Source organism: Giraffa tippelskirchi, chromosome 5, assembly GCF_054371585.1.
Source record: "Giraffa tippelskirchi isolate mGirTip1 chromosome 5, T2T-mGirTip1v1.2.pri, whole genome shotgun sequence".
NCBI classification, from domain to species: Eukaryota; Metazoa; Chordata; class Mammalia; order Artiodactyla; family Giraffidae; genus Giraffa; species Giraffa tippelskirchi.
Genome location: NC_137279.1, coordinates 116154366 through 116180965, shown reverse-complemented (window position 1 = coordinate 116180965; position 26600 = coordinate 116154366). Strand labels below are relative to the sequence as shown.

Sequence of the window (26600 nt, the reverse complement as noted above, 5' to 3'; positions counted from 1 at the left end):
AGAAGACTGGTAACATGGTGTGAGTCACAGGCAAAAAAGATGCTAACTTGAAGATTAAATTATTAAAATTCTGCAATAACTATGTGCTATGCTGTGCTCAGTTGCTTAGCAGTTCTTAAACATCAGCATAACAAAATGCACTTTTTTTTCAGTAAAAACTATTGTTGGTGAATTATGATAGTAAAAACAGAACATTTCAGTAAGTTGTGTTATTATTTTTAAATTCTCTGTGGACTATGCATAATCTTTCTCTCTGCACCTGGGCAAATGCATCCCTTTTGGAAACCAGGAATGCGGTGTTATAAAAGTCAAATGAACAAATTATCTTAAGGAGGAAGTAAGTTAAATTTCACCAATGGTTAATTATAATGAACACTGAGTAAGCAGTGAGAATTAACTTCTATAATCACGAAAATGGAGGTCACTGGTGACCTTGACTAAAGCAGCTTAGTGGTGTGGGGAAAACATTGACTAGAGTAGGTTCTAGAGTGCATGAAAAAAAGGAATTGAATTTGTGAACATAGATAACTACTGAGGGGTTCTTCATTCAGTTTGGTCACTCAGTCGTGTCCGACTCTTTATGACTCCATGGACTGCAGGACGCCAGGCTTCCCTGTTCATCACCAACTCCCGGAGCTTCTTCAAACTCCTATCCATCTAATCAGTGATGCCATCCAACCATCTCATCCTTTGTTGTCCCTTTCTCCTCCCTCCTTCATTCTTTCCCAGCATCAAGGTCTTTTCCAATGACTTGATTCTTCGCATCAGGTGGCCAAAGTATTGGAGTTTCAGCCTCAGCATCAGTCCTTCCAATGAATATTCAGGACCGGTTTCCTTTAGGATGGACTGGTTGTATCTCCTCGCAGTCCAAGGGACTTTCAAGAGTCTTCTCCAACACCACAGTTCAAAAGCATCAATTCTTTGGCGCTCAGCTTTCTTTCTAGTCCAACTTTCACATCCATACATGACTACTGGAAAAGGGGAAAGAAAAGAAATTAATTAACAGCAGGAAAGGATATAGAGTAGAAAAATATTTATAGAGATAAAAGAGATAAGCATATTTCCATGCTCAGGGTAAATCATTCAGGAGTGAAAATGAAAGTTGCTCAGTCATGTCTGACCATTTGCCAACCCATGGACTATACAATCCATGGAATTCTCTAGGCCAGAATACTGGAGTGGGTAGCCTTTCCCTTCTCCAGGGGATCTTCTGAACCCAGGGATCGAACCCAGGTCTCCCACATTGCAAGCGGTTTCTTTACCAGCTGAGCCTCAAGGGAAGCCCAAGAATACTGGAGTGGGTAGCCTATCTTCCTGGCCCAGGAATCCAACTGGGGTCTCCTGCATTGCAGGCAGATTCTTTATCAACTGAGCTATCAGGGAAGCCCCAATCATTCAGCAGAGAGGGGTGAAAAGAGATGAACAAAAATCACAGGACATAGAGAAATAGAGAAAAAGAGTGAAATCATTGATCAAATAGATCACATGATGGTTTTGTAGGCCGATTGGATGTGTTAGCAGAGTCAGATTTAACTCATGGGTTTTTGCCAATTGGGGTAATTGGATAAAAGATACAAGGAATTTGAGGCTGTTGTCTTGAAAACATGAAACAGAGGACATAAGGCAGTAAAAAATTGGTAAAAATCTGTGAATAAATAGTATATAACATTACCTTTAAATAAATAGTATATAAATATTTTTGTATAATTGAAGGTTTAAGTAATGGAGGTAAATCTCTCTAAAACTTAGATGGCGTAATATTTATATGGAAATAAAAATATGTAGATCTTTTTTCTAAAAATCTTTTTGTAGAAAAACTTAACCATTAAATTATTAAATGAGGCCCACTTTCAGGAGAAAAAGTTATACACATTATTCTTTTGTTTAGGAAACATTAAATAACAAATCACCATTAGTGCATTTATTTAAATAATTAATGAGAGCCTACTACATTTCAGCAGGTGTGCTATGCATTGGAGACAAAAATATGATCCAGTTAATTATAGCATTTACTGGAGGAGCCATAGAGTGGTCTAGCAGAGGGCCAAAGATGGATGAGAATGTTGCATGCAGGGAAGCAGCATGGGTGAAATCACCAAGGTGTGAAAAGCACAGGATGGATGCAAGGACAACTTCAGCGTGAAAGGAGGGAAGAATGCTCACAGGTGAACAATAGGACAAGAAGCTGGCTGGAGACTGATAAGCCTCAGTACCCAGTTGCACAAATGAGTAAAAGCCAGTTTGCATCTTGAGGTTTTAGATGACATGTATACATTTCTTATGGACTGTAAAATGGGCCAATGAACACCAGAAATGTGGGAAAACTTTTCTTCTGAAGTAAGAGTAACCATCTCCTTTTAATAGACAAAAGGGAAAAAAAAAAAACTAACAAATATGTTAACTTAGGCACTTTTTTTTCCTGAAATTATAACAGAAGCAAATAGATTACCACATTCCCTAATGAGGAAGCCACAAACTTAATTCTTAGGAATTGTCAGGCTTATGAATTTGTTGCTAGGTAGTCCTAAAATAACCTTCAGATTCCCTGCTTCCACTGATGAAAGGTCAGGGTCTGTCAGCATGTTCTCCATTGAGCTGAGGAAGGCAGAATTGAAACATCCCTAATACGCTGGAAATAAAGGCAATGTCCTGATTTTACCTGCTGGCAGCCAAAGTCCTTCAGTAGATTGGTGTTTGTCTTCTCTTGGGAAATCACCAGAATACAACTGCCTTCATTAATGTTCCTTTCCTGCTCCTCTTTCCTACTGCCATGGCTTAGTGACAGGCCTCCTGAAAGATGGTAATGTAACAGGACTGTTACAGAATTAAAGTCCAGGCTGTTTCAGTGAAGCAATGCATTCCGTTAGATGTCCTGCCTGCTGCAGTAAAACAGCTTAGAAACAAAACACTGACTGTATGGGAAACAATCTCAAAATTGATTGGCCAAGAAACCAAGGTGTTAAACTTTGCTAGTGTAATATTTTTTCATAAAAAAAGAGTATGGAAATATTGTCATATTTCTCCATAACCCAGGAGATGATGAATCTAATATGTTTTTTCTTAATAAAAAATCACGATGTTATTTTTTGATTTTAAAAAAGATACTATTTGTCACAGTATAATCACTTATTAAATGACTAGGTATATTGGAAAAGAAAATTAGTATAAAACCAACCTGGAATTTTGAGAACTAGCTCTTATTACAAGGTTATAATATAAATTCAATGAATGATAATCTGGCATGTTTGAATTCCTCCTGAAGACTAATTTTCATTAAACTTATGTCTCTACCGTAAATAATGCTTATGTGGTATTCAAAGAGGGGAACAAAAGAGAAAATCAACACTTTAGAACAAATTCTGTTTTACTTAATTTTGTGTAGTTTTAAATTTTTATGGAAGTTCTGAGAGGCAGTTTCTGATCATTTGTCCACATTCATGTATCAGAAACCACAATCCTGAGAATTAATATTAAGGGTCTTTCACTCTAAAAGTTTCATAGGTAAAGGCGGAATATGTGAAAGTGAAGACAATGAGTTGGATCAACTGATACCTTCAAATACTTCTCAGATCTCACACGTTTATTCTGTGGACACAGCACTTGCAGAGAAATGTTAAATTTCCTGTATATATCCTTGTTTTTAGGCCTTTTGTCATTACTTGGAGAATTACAGTGAGACTTCTCTCAAAAATTGGAAATATAAATATAAGCACAAACTGTAAATTTAAACTGTAAAAATAATACATTAATATCCAAGCAAAGTCATCCCAAGGAAAAGAACTCCCAGGTTTGTGGGAATTGACTATCCTTGTTGAATTTTCATAACCAATGAAAAACTAGTGGAGGAAGGGGAAAGGCTGGAGGGAAGCGGTGAGTTGATTAAGTTTAGATTCGCAGAAGAAGGAAAGTAAAAGAATTAAAAGTCAATAGTTTTCAGTCAAGCTGTAGTGGGGAAGACAGGTAACATTGAAGCAGAATACAGAGTGCAGAGGCTTTGGTGCTATTAGAATAGCTGTTTGTGTTGTAAGGGCTCCCTTTGTGGCTCAGACCATGAAGAATTTGCCTGCAATGCCAGAGACCTGGGATTGATCCCTGGGTCAGGAAGATTCCCTGGAGAAGGGAATGGCTACCCACTCCAGTATTCTTGCCTGGAGAATCCAAGGGATTCTGAGAGACTAACACTTTCACTTTTTGTGTTTTAAAAATATGTAAGGAGATGTGGGCATTTTGAGTGTTTTCTAAAAATTTGACTTAATAACTCCATTGAGAGATATAAGCTTCCCTTATTTAATTTACTTTGCATAATATCCTCACTCTCAAATCTTGGGTTTATTAGATTTCCACACTCACTGAAATCAGTATTTTCACTCATGTGACAAATTTATCTAAGACTAAACATAAATGCTGAGAGTTGGACTGTGAAGAAAGCTGAGTGCGGAAGAATTGATGCTTTTGAACTGTGGTATTGAAGACTCTTGAGAGTCCCTTGGACTGCAAGGAGATCCAACCAGTCCATCCTAAAGGAGATCAGTCCTGGGTGTTCATTGGAAGGACTGATGTTGAGGCTGAAACTCCAATACTTTGGCCACCTGCTGCGAAGAGTTGACTCATTGGAAAAGTCCTTGATTCTGGGAAGGATTGGGAGCAGGAAGAGAAGGGGATGACAGAGGATGAGATGGTTGGAGGCATCACCGACTCGATGAACATGAGTTTGGGTAAACTCCAGGAGTTGGTGATGGACAGGGAAGCCTGGTGTGCTTCGATTTATGGAGTCACAATGATTCGGACACGACTGAGCGACTGAACTGAACTGAAACATAAATGCATAAAATTTATGATTTAATACTGAAGTTTTTGGGGGACACTTAATATGAATCTGTTTCAGAAAGACACTAATTATTGTTTCCTAAGCAGAAGGGCAGATCGTGGACCAAGTTAAATAATTTTAGATAGCAGACATCTAAGATATGGTAAAACATAGGTTGAGATAAACAATACAAATCATAAAACTTCCTTGTAAGAGTATACCAGATATCTCGGGCAATAGCTTTGCTGTGTGCATATCCAGTTGTTTAATTTTCATTTAAATGTTTGACCTTCAAAACTCATTCAAAATAATAAAATATTATGATTATATGGAGAGAGGACAAAAATAAATTATTATTGTGAAATTTCTGCTTGAAATTATGAAAGAAAAAAATATATATATTTTTTAAAAGTGAAAGACTTTCAGTTAACAAAAAATTCCTTACATAATTCAACATTTTCTAGTAATATCAATGATCAATTGATTCAGAATTTCTAAGTTTACATATTTTAGACTTAGATTAATTATGCATTCTAAGAGACATTGACCAACTAATGTTTGAATTTTTTTCTCAAATTTACATTTACGTCTATTGAAGAAAAATTACTACTAGATTGAAGATTGTGTTCTAGATTTATTGGAATTTTAAAAGAAGAGACAAATGCTTACCTTGTTTTATTCCACTGTATCATCCATACTGAAAATATTTGTACTCAATTTTATGAAGTAAAAAAATATAAAAAATGGCGGGGGTGTAGTTGTTAATTTTTTTCAGTATATTTTTCTATACACTGAATATATATATATATGTGTGTGTATATATATATATATATATATATATACTGAAAAATATATACATATATATATAAATACCATGAAAAATCAAGTTTTTGGAACCATTGATAGAAATGATAGGCAATCTATTTATTGATAGCTTATCTACTGTCCATGTTCATAGGTTGAGTTATGAAGAGTCCTAAAAGATTTAGTATGCTATTAATTCAAGTTCACGAATTTTTATAAAATGAATGTTTGTAGTTATTCAGTAACCACAGACCAAAAAATCAGTGTGATTCATATTTTTTCACTGACATCACACTGCATACAAACAAGAAAATCTGAAGCACCAATGAATGGTGCTTATTGTGATCTAGCTGGACAATTTAAGTTGTGTAATATAAGATACACCGTTGAGATGGAAACAGTACATAATATAGGGAATAATAATGATTCTGTGTATTCCTTTTAGCATGAATCTACATATAAAAGATTTTTGTTCCTGTAAAACAGCAAAAAGAAAGATTCTGAGTTTTGTTTTGTTTTTCATTGCTAAAGTTAGCATGGCTTTCAGTTTAGGCAACACCATTTTGAATTTGAGGAAAATAACACTAAGCTAACAAAAGAATTAGAGAAGTTGTTCAATTCAGACATATGGAATTTTTCAATATATATGCTTTTATTTTAAATCCAAATCAATTCTACCTAATAAAATGAACTAGTTTTTATTTAGAATACAGATATTAAGGAAAACTATATATATGACAATAGATATATATATATACACAAAAAGTATATATATATACTTTTTGGCATTTGATTTGGTTTTTAGAAAACACTGAAGTAAAAACATTTGGAAAAACTTGGATATATGAATCTATTTTTTTTAAATCAATAGTCACTATTAAAAAAAATAGTAGATTAACAATGCTCTGTTCGTTTTAGGGATGTACAGCACAGGGATTCAGTTATACATATACATATATCTATTATTTTTCAAATTCTTTTCTCATTTAGGTTAGTACAGAATATTGAGCACAGTTTGTACAGAATATTGAGCATAGTTTGCTATGCTGTCCTGGAGGAGGACGTGGCAACCCAGCAAACTTGCCTAGAGAATCCTATGGATAGGGGAGCCTGGTGGGCTACAGTCCATAGGGTCACAAGGAGTTGGACATGACTGAAGCAACTTAGCATGGACACATGCCTTATGCTATACACTAGGTCCTTGATGATTATATATTTTAAATATAGTGGTATGCACATGTCAATCCCAAACTCCCAATCTATCATTCCCCTCCACTCTTCCCCCTGGTAAACTTAAGTTCATTCTCTAAGTCTGTGAGTCTATTTCTGCTTTATAAATAAGTTCATATGTTATCATTTATTTTTTAGATTTGGCATGTAAGAGATATCATATGTTATCTGTCTTTTTCTGTCTGACTTACTTCACCTAGCACGATAATCTCCAGGTCTTTCTGTGTTGCTGCAAATAGTATTATTTCATTCTTTTTAATGACTGAGTAATATTCCATTGTACATATGTACCACATCTTTATCCATTCATATGTAAATGGACATTTAGATTGTTTCCATGTCTTGGCTATAAAAAAACAGTACTGCAGTGAACACTGATGTGCATGTATCCTTTTTAACCGTGTTTTTCTCCAGATATATGGCCAGAAGTGGGATTTATGGATCGTATATTAGCTGTATTTTTCATTTCTTTAAAGGAATCTCCATACTGCACCCCAAGTAAATGAATAAATTTTAAAAATATCACCACTAAACAATTTATCAAAGTGAAAAAGTTATAATAATATCAGAAAAGTAGATTTTAAAGCAAAAATTATTCTAATAAAGAAGAACATTTCATTGTAATACAAGGATCCAGTCATTAGGAAAAGTTAAATTTATAAATTTATATGCAATCAAAAACACTCTCAATAGATTGAACAAAACAGATCCAAGTAAAAGGGGAAACAGACCAATTTATATTCATAGTATGAGATTTGGCATACTTATTAATTAGAAAAGCTTGATTAACAAAAATGATCTAATTGAGAACTATAAGAAAATGTTTCCCAGAAGTCAGAATGCACATACTTTACAAGTATACTTGGAATATTTTCAAAAAATAAGCATATCTTCAGCCATTAATCAAGTCTCAAATAATTTCAAAGGATTAATATTATACAAAGTGTACTTTCTAACCACAGTGGAAATAAGTTAAAAACAGTACCAAAGAAATAATTATAAAATTCCCTATAAAATTTTCAATTAAGAAATACATAGATTAAAGAAGAAATCACAGTATTAACCATTGTTATTTTGAGTGGAATAATAATGGAAATAATATATAAAGTGTGTTTTATTCATAAAATGCAAGTTTTTAGGAAAATATATAACCTTAAATTCAAATGTTAAAACAAAGAAGATATTTTAAAACAGCCAATAAATATCCATTTCACTGAATCAGAAAATTGTATCAGGGAACTAAATCTTTTGGATCAGCATTGTTTTCATTTGAAGTCAGAGATTTGCATGCACCTAACTTGGGCAGTATTTGCTTAATCTTAGCCAGTGTTCAGCTCATTTCAGTTCAGTTCAGTCACTCGGTCATGTCCAACTCTCTGTGACCCCATGGACTGCAGCATGTCAGGACTCCCTGTCCATCACTAACTCCCGAAGTTTACTCAAACTCATGTCCATTGAGTCAGTGATGCCTTCCAACCATCTCATCCTCTGGTGTCCCCTTTTCCTCCCACTTTCAATCTTTCCCAACATCAGGATCTTTACCAATGAGTCAGCTCTTTGCATCAGGTGGCCAAAGTATTGGAGTTTCAGCTTCAACATCAGTCCTTCCAATGAACACTCAGGACTGATCTCCTTTAGGATGGACTGGTTGAATCTCCTTGCAGTCCAAGGGAATCTCAAGAGTCTTTTCCAACACCACAGTTGAAAAGCGTCAATTCTTTGGCACTCAACTTTCTTTATAGTCCAACTCTCACATCCATACAAGACTACTGGAAAAGCCAAGCCTTGACTAGACAGACCTTTGTTGGCAAAGTAATATCTCTGCTTTTTAAAATGCTGTCTAGGTTGGTCATAATTTCCTTAAAAGGAGTAAGTGTCTTTTAATTTCATGGCTGCAGTCACCATCTGCAGTGATTTTGGAGCCCAGAAAAATAAAGTCTGCCACTGTTTCCACTGTTTCCCCATCTATGTGCCATGAAGTGATGGGACTGGATGCCATGCTCTTAGTTTTCTGAATGTTGAGCCTTAAGCCAACTTTTTCACTCTCTTCTTTCACTTTCATCAAGAGGCTCTTTAGTTCTTCTTCGCTTTCTGCCATAAGGGTGCTATCATCTGCATATCTGAGATTATTGATATTTCTCCTGACAGTCTTGATTCCAGCTTGTGCTTCCTCCAGCCCAGCATTTCTCATGATATACTCTGCATATAAGTTAAATAAGCAAGGTGACAATATACATCCTTGACGTACTCCTTTTCCTATTTGGAACCAGTCTGTTGTTCCATGTCCAGTTCTAACTGTTGCTTCCTGACCTGCATACAGATTTCTCAAGAGACAGGTCAGGTGGTCTGGTGTTCCCTTCTCTTTCAAAATTTTCCACAGTTTATTGTGATCCACACAATGGCTTTGGCATAGTCAATAAAGCAGAAATAGATTATTTTTTTCTGGAACTCTCTTGCTTTTTTGATGATCCAGTGGATGTTGGCAATTTGATCTCTGGTTCCTCTGCCTTTTCTAAAACCAGCTTGAACATTGGAATTTCACAGTTCATGTATTTTTGAAGCCTGGCTTGGAGAATTTTGATCATTATTTTGCTAGCGTGTGAGATGAGTGCAATTGTGCGGTAGTTTGAGCATTCTTTGGGATTCCTTTTTTCAGAGATTGGAATGAAAACTGACCTTTTCCAGTCCTGTGGCCACTGCTGAGTTTTCCAAATTTGCTGTCATTTTGAGTGCAGCTCTTTCACAGCATCATCTTTTTGGATTTGAAATAGCTCAACTGGAATTCCATTACCTCCACTAGCTTTGTTGGTAGTGATGTTTCCTAAGGCCTGCTTGACTTCACATTTACATGCATATCCATTGTCGTTACAGATATAGTAAAGTCCATTGAGTTAGGCTGGCTGGATTCAAATTCTAACTCCTACTTCCTTTGTTGTTGTTGTTCAGTCCATAAGTCATGTCAGATTCTTTGTGACCCCATGGGCTTCACCACACCAGGTCCCCCTGTCATTCACTATCTCCCAAAGCTTGTTCAAATTCATGTCCATTTAGTTGGTGATGCTATTTAACCATCTCATCTGCTCCCACCCCCTTCTCCTTTTGCCTTCAATCTTTCCCAGCATCAGTCTTTTTCCAATGAGTTGACTCTTCACATCAGTTGGCCAAAGTATTGGAGCTTCAGCTTTAGCATCAGTCCTTCTAATGAATATTCAGGGATTATTTCCTTTAGGATCTACTGGTTTGATCTCCTTGGAGTCCAGGAGACTCTCAAGAGTCTTCTCCAGCACCGCAATTCGAAAGCATCAATTATTCGATGCTCAGCCTTCTTTATGGTCCAACTCTCACATGTGTGCATGACTGTATAGGAAATAATTTATGGATTAAAAACAATATTGAACAAAAATTTATTAGCTGGAAGAATAATAACTACTTAAATGATGCAGTCATTGGATTAACAGTTTAGAAATCAGTTTATCCCATAGTACAACTTTACCAGAACCCTTTTTTTTTTTTTGGTGGCACCCAGTGGCATATGGGATCTTAGTTCCCAAACCAAGATTTAACCAGCACCCTCTGCAGTGGAAACATAGTTTTAACATCTGGACTACCAGGGAAATCCTCAGTACATTTTTTAAATGAATATATGTGACATAAAAATTATTATCATGAAATATATTACTAAGATTATACCACAAATGTTATATCAGTGTTAAATAGAATACCTTTTAAAATAGACTATATTTTCACATGGAAAATGATCTAACTTTCTGATAAATCGCATTATGTAAGATACAGATAGAAAAATAAATTTAATATTTTAGTACAACCAATGAGATACTAATTAAATTTTAATTTTACTGACAATAATTAAACGTCAGAAAAGAGAAATAATATTTAAAACAAAATGTAACCCTATACAATGAGAATTTTAAAAATTAAATAAAGATCCCCCAAAATGGTATGTAAATCATAATATAAAAATAAATAAATAAAATACATTGTGTTGGATTTTGAAAAAACAATTTCTACCAAGCATATACTGGATTTTTGCTTTAATATCCTCTAATTTTTAATATTGAATTGTGGTATATGAAATTATTATATAAGAAGCAAAAATGGAAATTCTGTTATTTGCAATATTCCTATAGAGGATTTAGGTTTCACAAAATAAAGAAATGTCATTTTAAAACAAGTTTGTGTTTTCTAATTCTCAGTAAAAATTTATGATAATGTTGAAATTATTGGGCATCTTGAGTTGGAGTCATATGAATGCCAGTGGTTGGTCATGATTGTTTCAACTACATATCCAGAATTGTCTGTCATGCATTTCTCATCTATAAAGCTGTGAATTATGAAATGTTAGTAATAATAGTAAGATGCACTACCTTGTTCACCCTGGTGGCTCCGACAGTAAAGAATTTGCCTGCCAATGCAGGAGACCCAGGGTCTCCTGGGTCTGGAAGGGTCTCCTGGGAAGGTCTCCTGGAAAGGTCTTCTGGGTCATCCCTGGGTCAGGAAGATCCCCTGGAGAAGGGAATGGCTATCCACTCCAGTATTCTTGCCTGAGAAATCCCACGATCAGTGGAGAATGGTAGGTTACAGTCCGTGGGGTCTCAAAGAGTTAAGACACGACTGAGCAACTAATACCTTGTTCACAGGTGGGATTCATTTGTAGCTGGGTTAATAGTAAGAAATGATAATTTCTGTTTGAGTTCTTGTCAAATAATTTTACTACCATTACAACTGGAGTTTTGCAGGATACATCCTTTCTTTAATTATTTTCTTTTTCTTTTGCAGTAACTGATGTAAAGGGGTTCTGGGATATGTTTAGATGCTAACAACCAACCATATGAGGAAGAAAATAATTAGAACAATGTTTCCCAAAAGATAGTGTCTGGGCCACCTACATCAATATTGTCTACACTGTTTTTAACAATTCAGATCCCAGGGCTTCACTTCATAATAGAGAGATTCCCCATTATCCAAAAAGTAGAGCATTAATATGACATCAGTGGTAAGCAGAATATTGTTCAAACAAGAAGCAATTACCTTTGGAGACATCAAGCTAAAATACAGATGCTTACTGATGTTTCATTAAGCTATGGATGAGATGCTGACTACAGTTCCCAGGAAAGGAGCTTGGTGGTGCCACTCTTGCTGCTTGGGGTTCTTGCAAGCTGCAAAATAATCTGACTGCCATTTTCACTCTTCACTGTTTTTTGTAAAAGGGAAAATCCATTTTGGATTTCTCTGGGTATGTGGAAAGAAATAAATACTAATGTAGGCCTTTCAAAAAGCGGGTGATACCTGTAATTGAATCAAAATTGAAGGGTGACTATTCCCAGGAATATTCATTTTAAAGAAGTAATCTTATAGGTCTATAGAATAATGATCAAGCAAAAGAATGTTTGTCCTTTATTCATATCCCTCAGGCAATGGAGGTGCCAGTGGAAAGAACAATTGTAGCTATTAGATGTCTTAAGGAAGCACCTGAGCTACGAACGCCAAGTCCTTGGATATGTGTACTTCATAATCTCTCTTGGCCTTAGGTGCTGTGATAATACTTTCCTCTCTAGATGCAATTATAATGTGAGATTTCTTCTAGTCATTCATGTATGTTCTCAAGCATATCAACTGAGCAGCTGCCATTGAAAGAAGCTGAATGGTGAGGATTTACAAGGAAGAATAACATGTAGATGGGTTCAGAAAACTTAAAATCCAATAAAATCACAGGTGTCAATGATGTAAGTTAAAATGAGATAGATTCCAGAAAAAAGGCAAAACCAGCATGCAATGAGACAAAAAAGAAAAAAAAAAATCAAATCCATTGCCATTAAGAGATATTAAGAACATCCTTTCTGATGAGCATGAAATTAAATTTACACCTTGAGTTAGGCAATATTATGAAGGGGCAATAATAGAAGTCTTCAGGACAGGAAAAGAATTAAATCTCCCTCAGTATTAATTCATAAAATACCCAGTCTTTAGGTCATTTCTTTTCTTTCATTGCATTATATCCTTTTTTTCTTTTTTTTTCTTTTAAATTAGTTTATTTATCTATTTTTTAACTTTATAATATTGTATTTGTTTTGTCATACATTGACATGAATCCACCATGGGTGTACATGTGTTCCCCTTCCAGAACCCCCCTCCCACCTCCCTCCCCATCCCATCCCTCCAGGTCATCCTGGTGCACCAGCCCCAAGCTACATTTTTTCCAGACATCTCTTTTATTTTTTTGGTGTAATGTTAGTATGCCAAAAATGCCTGGGGTGAGTTGTTGGTCTCAATACTGAAGGAATTTTCTTGCTTAAGTAAAACTATCACATATGAGACTCAGAAAAAGAAAAATCTTTATAGATCTTAAGTTTAAAACTTTAAAGTATTAACAAATTCTTTATCTAAGGATCAAAAATCTTTTGAAGAGCTGTGGGTAAAGCACAACTGAGACTCTGTATGCTTCAGAGAGCAGAACTCTGTCAGTGGCTGATCACTATTATTTCACTCGTATATCTAGATTTAAGTCCATCACACTTTTCTTTGTAAATAGCAACCATGACTTAGATTTTATATATGAATCCTAAATACATGGGTTTTTAAAAAGTGCTATATCAACCCATAAGTATATTTAAAGAATCTCTGTGCTTTAAAACTATATTACTAAAAGCATCAATTAACTAGTGTTGCTTCAATCCATTTGGATAATTTACATTCTCCAATCCATTTACATGAGTTCTATTCTAAGAAAAATATTGCAAATTTGAAAAGAACTGAAACATAATAATTAATTATGTTGATGTTAGCGTGGAGAGAGGATTTGAATATTTAAAAAGAAGAAAACAGAATCTCAAATACACAAAGAGAACAAATTTATAACCTGGGGATTTCATTCAATAAGTAAATAAAGGAGTACTTTGGCTTTCAGTTTATAGTAAGAGTTTATAATCCCATGCAAAAGAGTTCCAGAAGTAGCTAGTCCAGGGCTAGTTTGGTGGTTCTGAAAACACTTGAAAGACTAAAGTTTCGATGGGGTGGTGGTGGGTGGGGAGTTTGTTGTTTGTTTTCTCTCTGATTGCCATAGTTTTCAATTTCAAGTACACAGTATGGCTACTGGAACACTTACCATTAGGTACATATTGCAGGAAGCGCAAGTGGGTGCCATTTCCAGATGAGAAAATCACTTTTAAAGACTTCCAGAAATTTCAATACTGTCACATTGTCCAACCTATGTAAAAGGGTATTTTGGAGAATTTTTTTTCATTCATTTGTTGTTGTTGTTAAGCTTATTACATTTCTCCATCCAAATAAAAACAAAAATAGAGAAAGAATGTATATACTAAATTCAAAAGTACCAATAGTAAACTCCATTGTAAGAAGATAAAGTAGTTTAAAATTTTATTTAACCTACAGGATAGGTTAAATTACATTACTTTGCCAACAAAAGTCCATCTAGTCAAGGCTATGGTTTTTCCAGTGGTCATGTATGGATGTGAGAGTTGGACGGTGAAGAAAGCTGAGCGCCGAAAAATTGATGCTTTTGAACTGTGGTGTTGGAGAAGACTCTTGAGAGTCCCTTGGACTGCAAGGAAATCCAATCAATCCATCCTAAAAGAGATCAATCCTGGGTGTTCATTGGAAGGACTGATGTTGAAGCTGAAACTCCAATACTTTGGGCACCTCATGCGAAGAGTTGACTCATTGGAAAAGACCCTAATGCTGGGTAGGATTGGGGGCAGGAGGAGAAGGGGACGACAGAGGATGAGATGGTTGGATGGCATCACCAACTCGATGGACATGGGTTTGGGTAGACTCCGGGAGTTGGTGATGGACAGAGAGGCCTGCCGTGCTGCAATTCATGGGGTCGCAAGGAGTCGGACACGACTGAGCGACTGAACTGAACTGAACTGAGAGGATAGTTATTCTACTCTGTTGTTGAACTCCTTGGAAAGGATGGCAAAGACGTTGTTCTGATTTAAAAAAATCAAAAATCAAAAACGTAACTACTCAGAAGTTCGTTAGGACCAAGTCAGGACTGGTTCTAGCTGTGATATGTTGAAAAATGTTTTTTTCTGGTTAGGCTTTAAATTCAATTTAAAATAACTTTGTCCCTGGTTTTATCAACATATTTTATTTGTGTTAATGCTTGGTCTCAGTATAAGTGGATTATATATAAAAAGTAATATTTCACTTAAAATGTCCACTATATATATATATATATATATTTCTACCCAGGAAATGACTATATAAGGTTATATATTTCACTAAAAATTACAAGAAATAAGATACACTGAAGAAAGGAAAACCCACAAGAATGCTTTGAACCAAAATATTTCATGATATAAATAAGACATCTAGTTTCCACATGCAGTTTAGAATAGTATAATTACAATGAATAATGCAAAAATTAGCTAGTATAGAAGTTGGTATAAAGCAGAGAGGTAAGGATGACAGTTAATTTTTTCAGTCATTTCTGCAATACCATCTTTCTTTTGGCCATGATCACAGACTCTGTACACAAAGAAACATCATAAACTATGCAATCTACAAATGACTAGCCTCAAATCACATAGAAACCCATAAGGTATAAGGATGGCCTATTTGCTAACAATAACTACTAATAAATGTCCTATGAGATATCACATTTCAGCAATGACTATATGTAAGGAGTTTTTCTAACACAGGCAGATCATTCCACATCATATCACTAAGAATATATTAAAACATGAGATGGTAGTTCTAGCATAGAGTTAGCCCCAGAAATCTGCATTGTGGTTTTAAAAATAACATGGATTTTATAATATGATAAATATGGCTTAATATTCCATCTTAACTACTTAGTAGAAATATTGTATCAGCCTGTCAACTGTGGTTTTGGGGAACTAGTTGTCCTCCATATTAGTTCATAAGATTTGAGTGGTACTTTGCATAACTTCCAGTTTAGGGATTGGCCAGGAAACTAGTTAATAAAAATGTGCTATTCAGAGTTGGAGCTCAAGGATGGGCATGTGACCAAAGTGAACCAATCCAGGTTCTTTTTCAAGTGACTGCTATGGCTTCTAAAGAGAGAATTTTCCCCCTTCTAACATAATGGTAATAAAGAATAGTATTTTTAATTATACATGACCTGTCTTAAAGTTCCTAGCTTGAAAAATAACAGACACATCATAAAATTCTGAAAATTTTATTTTAAACTTGAAAATGACCAATTTTATAAAAAAAAGATCAAAATAAAATGGAGTAATAAAAAGAATACTAAATCTGGAATTATAAATCCTACTCTACCACTTGCTATACAGTATATGGAAATTCACACAACTTACTTAACATCTATGGATCTGTCTTATCATCAGAAGAGTAAGATTGAAACATTTTTTTAACCTCTCTGGTTAGTGTATGTAGTCAGAAATGGTTACAAAATTTGTGATGCTCCGTGCAAAATTAAAATATGGAACCCACTGTCTAAAAATTGTTAGAAATGTAAACAGTGATTCACTAAACCAAATGCAATCTGCTTCTGCAGAGCCCTCTGCAACTAAACAGATTATTGTACATATGCATGTGTATATACATATATGTGTGTATATGTATATACATATATATGTGTGTGTGTGTTTGTATATTTATGTCTGTCCAAAGGCTAACTCATCCTCACCCCCGAGAAGAGGGGCAAGAGCTTTTTTAGGCTAAAGGCTGCATGCAGAAACTGTACAGTCAGCTCTGACAGTCATCTCAAAATTGGTCATGAGGTGATCTGATCAGCATCATCTTAATTAAGTACACTTAGTCTTCAGTTCCAGGGTCAGTTTGTCCCCATTTTCTTGAGACCAGTTCTTGGCATTGTGGCAACTTATGTCATTAGTACAGTCTGGTCATCATGTATTGGCCTGACCAAAAATTTCCTTCATTTTTCAAGTAAAAATGAAATACTTTTTTTCAGTTTCACCAAGAAGTTTATTGAAAGATATATGCACCATTTTGTTCACCATTTGTATCGCCATTACTTAGATAAGTATTTGCCAAATGTATACTACTTTACTGCTATGATAATGGTGTGTAAGAAACAACTTCTAAATCTCAGAACCTTATGACTTATAGTCAGTTCTCTCTAGTATCTGTGGCTTGACTGGGGTGGCTCTGCTTCAGATTGTGCATTGGGTTCACAGCTCAAGCCAGGCTCTTTTCATTTCTGAGGGGAAAGTGCAATATATGTGAGTAGAAACACATGACACCTCTTAAGGATTTAACTCTAGTCCATTAGCCAAAGCAAGCCCCAAGGCTAAACCTAACATCAAAAATAGGGGAATGTATACTCTATTTACAGAAAACCATGGGAAAAGGGGATATAGCAATTTCTGTAAAAACTATAGGTATACAAAAATCTGCTTATGGATATCAAAAAAGGTACAGGTATAGTACATTTTTATGTACTATAAACGTAAAGTGAATAAAAATGGGAAAGTTTATTATACACTGTATATACTGACTAGAACAGGGTATCGATGCTAACATGCAACAGCTACAACACAGCTTAAAATTGCAGCATTGAAAATTACAAAATACCTCATAATTCCACATTCAGTGTACATTTCTCAGATTCACTTGTTCTGAAGCATTTTATACTATCAACTATTCACTGCTTGCAACATTTTTCTCTCACCACTTCTGTAACAGTAGGTGGTCTTTTCTCTTACTATTTTATTTTCTTTTTCTCATTCACTGAATCTTTGTCCTCTAATGATGCAATAATTTACTATTTTTAAAGTTATGTTTCTACTAAGGTGGAGGGTCTTAAGGGGAATACAAAGGAACATACTCATAAATGAAAAAAATATGTTTAACCACCTGTATTATTAAAACAGTGTTTAGGTTTGAATGTCAGGAAAAAACTTAGCAGTGGATCGAACATATTGGAAGTTTATTCTGGAGGTACACAGTCAATGGCTTGTATAGTGGGTCTGCTCCACGAAATTCATCACTCGTCTATTCCTTAAAATCTTAATGTCTTAGGAGTCATCTGTATTTCAACAGTAGGATGGAAATACTAATGAATTAGAATGGGCAATGGGCATGCAATAATGTCTCTTAGGGAAGTCCCTATAAATTGCACATAATATCTGAGTTACATTCTACTGGCCAAAGTTTAGACACATGTCTAACCTTAAATACAAAAGAGGCTTAGAATATAATCTTATTTGTTGTGTTTATGCCTTCCTGAAAATGTTGTCAATATAGGAGAAATGGAGACTTGTGATTGGGGCCATGCAATATCTACAAAACTTAAAAAAAAAAAAGGAAAAGAAAAATACGTGGAAAGTGTCATAAAATATTAAAATTAAGAAATACTGAAGCTTATAAACAAATTCTAAAAGCCAGAATTCAAATTAATACAAATAAATAAGTGTAAATTATTAGGAATGGAGGAAAATTCCAATAGCAAACAAGTAAAGAACAAAAAAAAAAAAAAGAAAAACACAACTCCTCAAACACATACAAATAAGGGACAAAAAATTATTTCCAAAGTATTAGAATAAAAGGTATGAAACCTCTAAGGGAAGGGTAAATTCAGGGAAACATATTCTTATGACTTCTAGGATATTGTTCTCTTTTATTAATAGAATAAATATAAACTTTAGGTTAATCACTGGGGTGTCCAAATTATTCAAAAAGTAATTGGTCCCATGAATGGTATAGGCTCTGGACTGGAACTCATCCTGGTCAAATCAGAATAAAAAGAAATTATCCCAAAATAACAATCTGCATTTGTCTGTGGTATTTCATCCATATAGTAAACAACTTCAGATTACCTGAGAATGACTATAATAAATTATAGAAAAACAAACATTCTTCTGGGCAAAGCTATCCCTGTGCAGGATTTTCTGGTTCCAGACTTTGTCATGGCAATGATAAAGTTAAGTAATCTCATCGCTGTTTACTATCTGTATGGGAAAGTAGGAATAGAAGAGAAATAAAAATGGAGTGTATGTAAAAACAATGAATTATTCCTTGGAGCAAGTAACAGAAGGATATGATCCTTCTGTTCATGGATATGAAGACAAAAAGACAATGATAATAACAATGATTTTTATTTTCAGAAAGTTAAACAAATTCCAATAGTGAAACTCTTAATAAGAAATAATAAAGACACTGTTCCAAGGGCAGCTCCCTATCATAAGAGATGGGAGGTACAATGGGCTCCCTGGGTGGTGTTAGTGGTAAAGAATCCTCCTGCCAATTCAGGAGACATAGCAGATGCAGCTGTGATCCCTGGGTCAGGAAGATCCCCTGGAGAAGGGAATGGCTACCCACTCCAGTTTTCTCGCCTGGAGAATTACATGGACAGAAGAGTCTGGTGGATTACAGTTCATGGGGTTGCAAACAGTCAAATACTACTGAGCGACCAACAGTTTCACTTCACCATACAGGAGATATTAATACAACACTGCATTTCTCCTTAGGGGAAAAAAAATGGAATAGTATGTACATGAAAGTTACAGAAAATTCACTTTCTATTGAACATATTATTTTTCACACACACAAAATTATGAATTTTTCTCAAAATATATCAAATGTGTTTTATGTAAGGTACTTAGTACATTTTGTGGTTTACTGGCTACTTTGTGATCAGGTTTCTGCTTATTTCACAATAAACAAAAAGCTGTTTTCCACTATGGTTTCTTTCAAGCTATTAATTCCACGTCACTGATCCCAGAGTTGAGAGGCAATGTACACAGTGGATCTCAGTAGCTGGTATCAGCACCATAATCTCAGTCTCTCCTAAAAACTGTTTTACACCTCCTTGTCATTCCCATCATAGTGCTTTTGTTATTTTCTTTAAGAAGTCTTTCTAGTCTACCTTCCCAGGTTTTATTATCTGGCCCTCCCATATACTGCCATTGCACTACTTAATAAGCCTATCTTAACACTTTTAACCTGTAGTGTTATTGCCTCTATGCATCACTAAATCATATGCTACAGGAGAGCAAAGGCTTCTAGAAATATGTACAGTACCAGAACAGGGTAGATGTTCAATACATATATGTTAAATAACAAAAGGCAGAGGAACTGAGGAGAAAAGGCAGAAAGTAGGAAGTACAGAAAAGGAAGAGGAACCAGAGATCAAATTGTCAACATCCATTGGATGATCGAAAAAGCAAGAGCGTTCCAGAAAAGCATCTACTTCTGCTTTATCGACTGCACCAAAGCCTTTGATTTCATGGATCACAACAAACTGTGGAAAATTCTTAAACAGAGGGGAATACCAGACCATCTTACCTGCCTCCTGAGAAATCTGTATGCAGATCATGAAGTAACAGTTATAACTGGACATGGAACAACAAACTGGTTCCAAATTGGGAAAGGAGTACGTCAAGGCTGCATATTGTCACCCTGCTTATTTAACTTATATGCAGAGTACATCATGAGAAACGCTGGGCTGGAAGAAGCACAAGCTGGAATCAAGATTACCGGGAGAAATATCAATAACCTCAGATATGCAGATGACACCACCCTTATGGCAGAAAGTACAGAGGAACTAAAGAGTCTCTTGTTAAAAGTGAAAGAGCAGAGCAAAAAAATTGGCTTAAAACTCAACATTCAGAAAACTAAGATCATGGCATCTGGCCCCATCACTTCATGGAAAATATATGGGGAAACAGTGAAAGACTTTATTTTTGTGGGCTCCAAAATCACTGCAGATGGTGACTGCAGCAATGAAATTAAAAGACTCTTACTCCTTGAAAGAAAAGCTATGACCAACCTAGTTCAGTTCAGTTCAGTTCAGTCGCTCATTCCTGTCTGACTCTTTGCGACCCCATGAACCACAGCACGCCAGGCCCCCCGTCCATCACCAACTCCTAGAGTTTACCCAAACCCATGTCCATTGAGTCAGTGATGCCATCCAGGCATCTCATCCTCTGCCGTCCCCTTCTCCTCCTGCCCTCAATCTTTCCCAGCATTAGGGTCTTTTCCAGTGAGTCATCTCTTCGTATCAGGTGGCCAAAGTATTGGAGTTTCAGCTTCAACATCAGTCCTTCCAATGAACACCCAGGACTGATCTCCTTTAGGATGGACTGGTTGGATCTCCTTGCAGTCCAAGGGACTCTCAAGGGTCTTCTCCAACACCACAGTTCAAAAGCATCAATTCTTCAGCCCTCAGCCTTCTTTATAGTCCAACCCTCACATCCATACATGACCACTGGAAAAACCATAGCCTTGACTAGACAGACCTTTGTTGACAAAGTAATGTCTCTGCTTTTTAATATGCTGTCTATGTTGGTCATAACTTTCCTTCCAAGGAGTAAGCATCTTTTAATTTTGTGGCTGCAATCACCATCTGCAGTGATTTTGGAGCCCAGAAAAATAAAGTCTGCCACTGTTTCCACTGTTTCCCCATCTATTTGCCATGAAGTGATGGGACCAGATGCCACAATCTTAGTTTTCTGAATGTTGAGCTTTAAGCCAACTTTTTCACTCTCCTCTTTCACTTTCATCAAGAGGCTCTTTAGTTCTTCACTTGCCCAACCTAGACAGCATATTAAAAAGCAGAGACATTACTTTACCAACAAAGGTTCATCTAGTCAAAGCTATGGTTTTTCTAGTAGTCATGTCTGGATGTGACAGACCATAAAGAAAGCGGATCACTGAAGAATTGATGCTTTTGAACTGTGGTGTTGGAGAAGCCGCTTGAGAGTCCCTTGGACTGCAAGAAGATCCAACTAGTCAATCCTAAAGGAAACCAGTCCTGAATATTCATTGAAAGGACTGATGCTGAAGCTGAAACTCTAATACTTTGGCCACTGGATACGAAGAAATGATTCATTGGAAAAGACCCTAATGCTGGGAAAGAATGAAGATAAGAGGAGAAGGGGAAGACAGAGGATGAGAAGGTTAGATGACATCACCAACTCGATGGACATGAGTTTGGGCAAGCTCTGGGAGTTGGTGATGGACAAGAAAGCCTGGTGTGCTGCAGTCCATGGGGTCACAAAGAGTCGGACATGACTGAGCGACTGAACTGAACTGAAATAAAATAAAGCAACAAATGCACACAAGAGCATAAATATAAAATATTTTTTTGCCATATGTGAAATGAATCGCCAGTCCAGGTTCGATGCATGAGACAGGGTGCTTGGGGCTGGTACACCGGGATGACCCAGAGGGATGGGATGGGGAGGGAGGTGGGAGGGAGTACTGGAAGGGGAACACATGTACACCCATGGTGGATTCATGTCAGTGTATGCCAAAACCAATACAATATTGTAAAGTAAGAAATAGATAAATAAATTAAAAAAAATAAAATAAAATAATTTTTTGAAATAAAAATTTGCTGTAGACTATAGTTTATAAGCAATCTGGATTCAAAGTATTTATGAGATAAGAACATGAATCAAACATACATTGCTCATATGAAGCAGAGAAGAAGTACATATTGTGTTAGAATTCACACAGTTTTTCACAAATGCTCATGGAGCTCCTGCTTTGCCCAACACGTTCTTCTAGGTGCTTGTTACACTTGGCAAGATAATGCTTAATGTTCCCTTCTATCCAAACATAATAGTAGAATCTTTTTCACAAAACTAAGTCACAGAACCAGACTCTATTTTTAAACAAGTATTTAAAATGGCACATGTATCATTAAATTTGTCTTTCTCTATTTGTTTCTCTTATGCAGAGACAGTTAAAAACACATACTAGTTTATATTGAGCCTAAATTTTTTTCAAGAAACGTGGTATTTTAACACATATTTTTTGTTGATTTGTTGAATAAGTAGATACATTTAAATCTTGTGTCTCACTACTAAAATCTAGAAATGACTCAGATGGCAAATAACTAAGAATTTTAAGATTGTTAAGAGGCTCTTAACATTTCCAAACTGCCATTTGGCACAGCTCATAAATGTCGATTGCCAAACTACTATGGTATCATGTTAGGCATAATATTATTTTTGTTACCAGTGTGTTTGTGACATTTCCATATTCTAACTGGACTGGAAGAGATATTAAGTATTGCTATCCATGTGGCCCAAATCGTGACACAAACATGATTGTTATTGTGTTGCTGCCTGTGATCCATAATGGATAAATCATACTTTTCTAAGTCTGAAGAGTAGAGAGTAAGTAAAAGGAGAATGTAGTCATCAACATAGAAATATCAAGATACATATCATCTATATATAACTGTGTAGTTATATCCCTAAAGAATATAGACCTTGAAAAAACAGGAGGTTATTGACTCAATTGGGAAGATGCTTATGAAAAAATTAGATAATTATAGAGCAAAGAGTTATGATGAAGATACTGCTGCTAGAAAGCCCGAGAAAATTCACCATTTAACATTTAAAAGCAATGAACAATAACATGTCTGCTTGAGGAGATCTGATGATTAATTCCCAGGGCAAGGACCCTGATAGAACAAGACATTTATAAGGAAGACAAATTATAATGTATCCAGGAAACCAAACACTTAAGTTTGGTTTCTATTTCTGATATCATATTTGATCATACAATCATATTCATAAGTGAGAATACAATTCAGCTTATGAGTAGATAACAACCATCAAAGAAATAAAGTGATTGAGTTAATAGAAATCCAATGTATAACTAATGTATTTTCCAGAGTATAAATATAAAATGGAAATAAGAATGTATAATATGTAACAGAAAATATAATAGTTATACATAAATACAGAATTTTTTCTTTTAGTTACTACATATCTAGCCTGTTGGAACATGTAATCTGTTTAAGAAAACAGAATATACATATAAGACAATTGATCATACATAAGGCAACTTTCAATGAGGCAACAGTTTAAAATATCATGAAGATAGGGACAATTCCTTAAAGAATCTCTGAAACCCTTGCAGTACTCATTGGGGAAATATTATGGTCATCTATATCATCGATGTCATTATTTCAGTAAAGAAATACACTGTTTTAAGCCCTTCACAAGTATTTAATTATTTTATTTTCACAAAAACTGGTGAGATAGATACTATAACTATCCACTTTTATTGATTAGGAAACAGAGTCACAGAATAGTCAAGTAACCCAGCAAAGTTACATTGCCAATAATCAAAAAATCAATATTTAAAACGAAGCATACCTACTTGAGAGGGCTTCCCAGGTGGTGCTCTGTCAGTTCAGTTGCTCAGTCATGGCCAACTCTTTGTGACTCTAAGGACTGCAGCACACCAGGCTTCCCTGTCCATCACCACCTCCCGGAGCTTGCTCAAACTCATGTCCATTAAGTTGGTGATGCCATCCAACCATCTCATCCTCTGTCATCCCCTTCTTCTCCTACCTTCTTTCTTTCCTAGCATCAGGGTCGTTTCAAATGAGTCAGCTCTTCGCATCATGTAGCCAAAGTATTGGAGTTTCAGCTTCAGCATCAATCATTTCAATGAATATTCAGGACTGATCTCATTTAGGATGGACTGGTTGGATCGCCTTGCAGTCCAAGGGACTCTCAAGTGTCTTCTCCAACACCCCAGTTCAAAAGCATCAATTCTTCAGTGATCAGCTTTCTTTATGGTCCAACTCTCACATCCATACATGACTACTGGAAAAATCAGTTTTGACTAGATGGACTTTTGTCGACAAAGTAATACCTGGTGGCTCAGACAGTAAAGCATCTGCCTATAATGCGGGAGACCCAGGTTCAATCCCTGCATCAGGAAGATCTCCTGGAGAAGAAAATGGCAACTCACTCCTGTATTCTTGCCTGGAAAATCCCATGGACGGTGGAATCTTGTAGGCTACAGTCCATGGGGTCACAAAGAGTCAGACACGACTGAATGACTTCACTTTCACTTTCACTAGGTTTGTCATAGCTTTTCCAGGTAGCGCTAGTGGTAAAGAATCCACCTGCTAATGCAGGAGATGCCAGAGATGCAGGTTTGATGCCTGGGTCAGGAAGATCCCCTGGAGTAGGAAGTGACACCCCACTCCAGTATTTTTGCCAGGAAAACTCCATGGGCAGAGGAATTTGGCAGGCTACAGTCAATGGGGCCACAGATAATCAGACACGACAGAGTGACTGAACACACACACACACTCATAATATACGCACATACCTACTTGAGAAACTGAAACTCTTAACCATTATATCACACAGCTTCAGTAAATGTATTGAGTTGGATCCAATTCAGTTAAATGTACAAACTACTTAAGTATAAGAAAACAGAAGAGATGAGATCAGTCTCACTTTAAATTAGCACTGTGCATGAGTTAGCACTCTAATGCAATTTCAGCTTTGAAGCAACAGGAAAAAAAAAAAAAAGATTTCTTATTATCACTGAAACCCTTTCACTTCAGAAATCATAAATTCCAAACCTCACTTTAACCCCATTCTTATCCTTCTAACACTTCAGTTCCTTTATTACAATTTTCTTTTATTCAAACTTACTGATTATTGTAATTCTCCTTTCTTCTCAGTCTTTCAATTTGGGACACATGTGTATGGAAGATGAGTGAGTATATGAATGAATGAGCAACATAATAAATATCACAGAACAGAACCGAACAATGTTAAAAACCCTGAACTCTTTATTTTACTCAAAGTAAAAGCTGAAGCACTTAAAATTTTCTTCAAGGCTCAACAGGATAGAATAGACTCAACAGGAGTCTATTCCATGTCTCAAATGTCATCTTTTTTTTTTTTTTTTTTTATAAATTTATTTATTTTAGTTGGGGGCTAATTACTTTACAATATTGTAATAGTTTTTGCCATACATTGACATGAATCAGCCATGGGTTTACATATGTTCCCCTTCCCGGACCCCCCACCCACCTCCCTCCCCATCCCATCCTTCTGGATCATCCCATTGCCCCGGCCCTGAGCCCTTGTCACATGCATCGAACATGGAATGGTGCTCTGTTTCACATATGACAATACACATGTCTCAATGCCATTCTCCCAGAACGTCCCACCCTCACCTTCTCCCTCAGAGTCCATAAAATTGTTCCATGCATCTGTGTCTCTTATTCTGTCTCGCATGTAGGGTTATCGTTACCATCTTTCAAATTCCATATATATGCATTAGTATACTGTATTGTTGTTTTTCTTTCTGGCTTACTTCACTCTGTATAATGGGCTCCAGTTTCATCCATCTCAGTAGAACCGATTCAAATGTATTTTTTTTAATGGCTGAGTAATATTCCATTGTGTATATGTACCACAGCTTCCTTATCCATTCATCTGCTGATGGACATCTAGGTTGCTTCCATGTCCTGGCTATTGTAAACAGTGCTGCGATGAACATTGGGGTACACGCGTCTCTTTCAATTCTGGTTTCCTCGGTGTATATGCCCAGCAGTGGGATTGCTGGGTCATATGGCAGTTCTATTCCCAGTTTTTTAAGGAATCTCCACACTGTTCTCCATAGTGGCTGTACTAGTTTGCATTCCCACCAACAGTGTAAGAGGGTTCCCTTTTCTCCACACCCTCTCCAGCATTTATTGCTTGTAGACTTTTGGATAGCAGCCATTCTGACTGGTGTGAAATGATACCTCATTGTGGTTTTGATTTGCATTTCTCTAATAATGAGTGATGTTGAGCATCTTTTCATGTGTTTGTTAGCCATCTGTATGTCTTCTTTGGAGAAATGTCTGTTTAGTTCTTTGGCCCATTTTTTGATTGGGTCGTTTATTTTTCGGGAATTCAGCTGCAGAAGTTGCTTGTATATTTTTGAGATTAATTGTTTGTCTGTTGCTTCATTTGCTATTATTTTCTCCCATTCTGAAGGCTGTCTTTTCACCTTG

The 26600-nt window shown here is 36.0% G+C and overlaps 1 protein-coding gene and 1 long non-coding RNA gene across 2 annotated transcripts in view; one reads left to right on the top strand and one right to left on the bottom strand.

Moving 5' to 3' along the window:
- LOC145507884 (uncharacterized) overlaps positions 1-26600 on the top strand; it is a 542600-nt gene that overhangs the window by 199526 nt on the left and 316474 nt on the right. The gene's annotated exons all lie outside the window — the stretch shown is intronic.
- LOC145505825 (uncharacterized) lies at positions 388-24291 on the bottom strand. Its single transcript, XR_014053306.1, has 4 exons — positions 23944-24291; positions 13965-14066; positions 11891-12148; positions 388-971 (listed from the first exon to the last, which is right to left on the bottom strand). It is a non-coding gene; the product is annotated as an uncharacterized LOC145505825 (long non-coding RNA).